The sequence below is a fragment of the Parambassis ranga genome, unplaced genomic scaffold, assembly GCF_900634625.1.
Source record: "Parambassis ranga unplaced genomic scaffold, fParRan2.1 scaffold_22_arrow_ctg1, whole genome shotgun sequence".
Taxonomy (NCBI): Eukaryota; Metazoa; Chordata; class Actinopteri; family Ambassidae; genus Parambassis; species Parambassis ranga.
The window spans coordinates 274,866-280,204 of NW_021144778.1; the positions used below are offsets into that span (position 1 = coordinate 274,866).

Consider the following 5,339-nt stretch of genomic DNA (forward strand, 5'->3'; position numbering starts at 1 on the left):
TTAGCTGAGTTTCCCCTCAGGGAAGCTGCTGTTTACAAGCTGTTTACAGAGAGAAGCAAGAAAACAACAGTCAGCATCATCATCCATAAAAACACATGACAATAACATGTGAGACACAGAGTTTATGATTAGTGCTCCCCCTGCTGGTTAGGACATATGATGACATTTTAAATGTACCAGTCAAAAGTCACTCAGTGGTTTGTCTTTGTTTTTATGACTTTCTACATTGTAGGTTCATCCTGAAGACATCAGAGCTATGAAGGAACACATGTGGAATGATGTAGTGAACAAACAGTGTTAAACCAAGCAGAATATGTTTGATGTTTGACATTCTTCCAAGCAGCCAGCTTTTGCTTTGATGACAGCTTTGCACACTCTTTGCATTCTCTCAATCTGAACTGAACCACCAATGCTGTGCAATGCTGACATCTAGTGGTGGAATCGCAGGCTGCAGCCTCCTCATTCCAAAATCAATCCCTCCTCCACATAAAGTCAAAAGTTCTAAATGTGAGTCATTAAATGAGAGGTTCCAGCAGAAACGTCCAAACATCTGAAGAGAAGCTGAGAAGCCTGAGATACAGGGGCTGCAAGCTGTGCTTCAACTGTTCCTGTTTAGACAATAAGAACAGATCATCACTGTCTTTTAAAATGTTCTGATCAAATCACATTAGTTTGTATATTTATATTACACACAGAGCTGTTGTTTCAGTCACATTCATTTGTTATGTGTACAGTGGGTGCAGGAAGTATTCAGACCCCCTTAAATGTTTCACTTTGTTATATTGCAGCCATTTGCTAAAATCATTGAAGTTCATTTTTCATCATTAATGTCCACACAGCTCCCCATACTGACAGAAACACACAGAGTTGTTGACATGTTTGCAGATGTATTAAAAAGACAAAGTGAAATATGACATGGTCCTAAGCATCAGAGCCTTTGCTGTGACTCTCATATATTGAACTCAGGTGCGTCCATTTCTTCTGATCGTCCTTCAGATGGTTCTACACCTTCATCTGAGTCCAGCTGTCTTTGATGATACTGATTGGACTTGATGAGGACAGACACACACCTGTCTGTATAAGACCTTACAGCTCACAGTGCAGGTCACATACTGGGTGATGACGTCCTCCTGCAGGTGTTACTGTGGAACAACTGCTCTGGATTGGGATGAGTCTGAATAGAACTTTGTTAGCTTTGTAAAGCTGTGTGGTAGTTAGAGAGGAACTGGAAAGAGTCAACAACAAGGAGTTGGTCTCCAATGAAATAAAATTACACATCAGGGCTCGTCCGGGATTTGAACCCGGGACCTCTCGCACCCTAAGCGAGAATCATACCCCTAGACCAACGAGCCATGTGTGCCCTCTGATCTTCATGTGTCAGCAGCTGAAACTGAAATGTAAATGAATAAAAGACTACTGTGCGCTATAGCTGTCTGGAATTAGCGACCTATCTACCACGCGTGTCACATGTGCTCGGAAAGCTCGGAAAGTGTGGACAAGCTGGAGGTGGAAGAGAACCGTCAGGAGAGGGATGAACAGCTGCCATGATATTTGTAATGGGACGTCAGGACTTTGTTTTGGTTTTCTTTCCAGAACAATAAAGGATCTGAAATGAAATGTGTGAAATGTTTGTTCCACCATTTTGAAGACTTGGATTAAATTACGCATTCTGGGAATTTTTTTTACATTTTTTTTTTATTTTAGGTACTTTGGTAATCCCAGAGGGAAATTGTTTAAGGCCCCTAAACAAAAGACAGGTCCTTTGGCCAGTAGGTGGCGCAGTGTCTGTAGCATTTCAGCATATCAATCTGTGCAGAGTCAAATGTTCAGCATGACTGTAAGGTTTCATCCACATAGGATGAAGAATGAGGGAGATACAGCCACAGAAACCCTGTGGGGGTCTCAGCAGGGGTTAATTGTCTAGTTGTTGAATCTAGAATCTAGAATCTTCTAATACGTCAGACAAAAAGACATTTCCTGGGACACATCAGCTGTGTGTTTGTGCAGTGAAATGCACTTGTTGTGAGGACTTGAATCAGTTTACTCCTCAAACATACTCCTGAAACTTCTCTAAGCTTAATGAACAGTAAACACAGGTTCATGAAGCAGTGCTTCCAGCCAACGATCACACAGTTTAACACGTCTTTGTTTTGTGTGGTGTTGTCAGACGGCAACCTTCGGGGTTCAAACTTGAAGCCCATGCGGAAGTGTCAAAACTTGTAATTCATGCCGCAACCACTGGGGGCTGGCTCCAAAAGCGAGTCATTTCCCATAGACCCCCATGTTAAAATGTCCGACTTCACAGCAGGAATGAACATGTTTACAGCCTGGTACAAAAAAACATTCTGGTCTCAGATGATAGGTTCTCTTCTAGTGTCTTTGAAGGGATGAATGGGAATTGAACCCATGATCTTTGGTTTACGAGCCCAACGCCTATCTTGTGGTGATCCTACACTCAAGCTGGATCCATACTCCGCGAGACAAAGAGCGGAGAACGCGCTCCACGGGTGGTAAGAGATACAAAAAAAAGGTCTTTTCCGCACTGAGGTACCATACTCCGCGAGACGCGTGTGTGCAGAACTCCTCATACGGCCCGCCCACTAAACTATAAGGAAAGACTTTACTGAGTTTTTTAACACACCACAAGGACTTGTGCCATGGCAAGAGGGCATTACACAGAGAGGGGGCCTGCAACAGCGTGAGATGTCCGGCGATGAGTAACAAAAAAAAGTAACAATAGCAAAGATATACAGACATTGTTAACGAGCCTGTTATGCCCGGGTATGTAGGAGTATATAGAATGGTAATAACAGTCACCATCTGGTATGTGTGAATGGCTGTCTGGAGTTATTGGTGACAAATCACCCTGACTTGCCTTTCTTTCTTTCTTTTATTGCTCATCATGCAAAACCAGTATGGTCTTATCTAAATCTGTTGAATCAGTGCTGTTTATACACCTACCTATATACCTGGAGAGGCTCTTGCGCTTCTCCACTTTCATCACGCCCACAATAAATTCCGACCAATCACAGCATGGTTGCCGCACAGCCTTGAAAGACAAAGTTCGGCCCGGGCCCTGTGCACAAGAGTGCGGATCAGCGGGCGGTCAGAGACAAAAAATGACGTCATTTTGTGGGCGTAACGTCTGCAGGGGGGGAAAATGTCTTTGTCTCGCGGAGTATGGATCCAGCTTCAGAGAAACCACAACAGCATGCAGCTTTACCTTCAGGTCTAACAGCTGGGAGCTTTTTCCAGCATTATTCTGTCTCAGCATGATCATGGCTGACAGGACACACACATTTACATCAACACACACAGGCGGCCGCGTGTGGATGAACACACACTGACCCCTAAAACCAGATAAACACACACATCAAATGTGCTGAGATCACTATCATTAGTCCTGAGTCAGTCTGCTGTGGAGTCCATTTGCTTTGTCATTTACTATTCTTTGTTGTGTTTCCGTCTCTTGCTTCCTGTCTATTTATTTACATATTATTGTGTTATTTGTGTCTAAAGGGCCATTTCCATCACTTTGCAGTGAGTTTTGTGTGCTGAAAGCAGTGCAGGAGCTGCTACACGTCCTCATTTGATGAGCTGATATGACTGATTTTCTCATCGCTGTCAGCATGAACTGAACAGCTCTGCAAAGTAAATCAGCAGTTTAGTCACAGGCTTCTCTTTTCTTATCATTTCCACACTGAAGCACCTGAATGTGTGACAAGTTGTGTTCACTGTCACACTAGTGAGAGCTCTTTAAGCACTTACTCAAACAACTCAGACTGACAAGCCGTGGCTTTCAACAGGCCCAAAGAGCCGTATGCCTCCATAAAGAGCAGAGAGCTGCATTATTGATGAGGCTGAGGTGACACTTGGTGTTTTCTGGTGGAGGTTCATTTTTTTTTAATTATTTTAGATACTTTAATAATCCCAGAGGTAAATTGCTTAAGGCTGCTGCCAAGCAGCGTCATACAATGACCAGCAAGGAGCGCCACTGGAGGCAGTGTGGGTAAAGTGCCCACACACAACAATGACTAGGGAGAAGCTGTGTGTGTGTGTGTGTGTGTGTAGGTCGGTGAGTCAGATCAAATCAAAAATCTTTAACCTGCTTTTGGCAAGGTTGCTGCTCAACTCTCACACACAGCCTTCCTACACACACACACAAATACTGACACACAAATGTGATTCTGAGTTATTTCCTTTTATCTGTACATGAACTTTACCTTTTTCAGATTCTAACTGCTTTTACCTCACAGACACTTCCTGTCAAGCCATTTCCTGTCACTGTCCTCAAGCTACAACTGTCCTAAAACTGACGCTTGATGCAGAAATAACTGCATCAATCGTGGTCCTAAAAAGCTCCAGCAGCAGCAGCAGCAGCAGCAGCATTATTGCAAGTTGGTCAGGCTGGAGAGGATCATGGAAAAAAGGGCCGACTGGTCACTATCTCATCTCAATGGAAACTCATTACTGGCTCATGTTGTTGAGATGTTAAAAATCTCAATATGTACTGGTTAGATAGACCAACAGGTTTGAAGTTTCATTTTAGTTATCTTGAGTAACATTTATACACTAAAAATGCAAAAATAATTTGTTTTGCACAGTGTACCCAATAATAGCCTATTCCTTGGTCTATATCACTATGTATTAACACATACAACAAGGTATTGGTTCCTTAGGAAAATAGAACCTTTTCTAGCTGCTTCTAAAATTACAAAATCCAAAAACATAAGAAACCACCAGAGTAAACTGAATGAACACATTGCAAACGAAAGACACCAAAAGACTAAACCTATACAAACCAAACAAGACATGGACAGGTCAGACGGGGAACCCAGAGGTTAGCAGACCACATGTCAAAGACACAGAGGGGGGGCAGCCAGACTAAATACAGCAGCTAAAGATAATAAGACACAGGTGGAACCAATGAGAGCGGGCAGCTAATCAAGAAGAAGAAGAAAAAGACAGGAAACAACCCCTGAGACGGCAGCAAAGACCACCACCAAAATGAAACAGGAAGTATAACTCGGATGGTTAACACACAAAAGATAGAATCATGCAGGGCCACCAGAAACCCTGGAGTGTGACACAAGAAAGGAGAGAAACCAAAGATCAGAAGACAAGAACTTTGAAAATAAAACAGAGAACCAGGCCCACCTAAAACAACAGATCATAGCAGCCAATGTAAAAATGTGTTTGTGGTCATTTTTAAAAAGAAAACAACTTTAAATGTATCCAGTCATTCTTGCATTGGTGCCAGTGAAAGTGTTTTATTGACAGCTGTGTGCACATGAGGAGCCTTCCACTTCAGTGCACTCAGCTCTTCATGTGACATGCTC

The 5,339-nt window shown here is 42.8% G+C and overlaps 1 non-coding gene across 1 annotated transcript; it reads right to left on the reverse strand.

Moving 5' to 3' along the window:
- Nucleotides 1-1,280: 1,280 nt before the first annotated feature.
- trnap-agg (transfer RNA proline (anticodon AGG)) lies at nucleotides 1,281-1,352 on the reverse strand. The gene has a single exon. It is a non-coding gene; the product is annotated as a tRNA-Pro (tRNA).
- Between the last annotated feature and the right edge of the window lie 3,987 nt (nucleotides 1,353-5,339).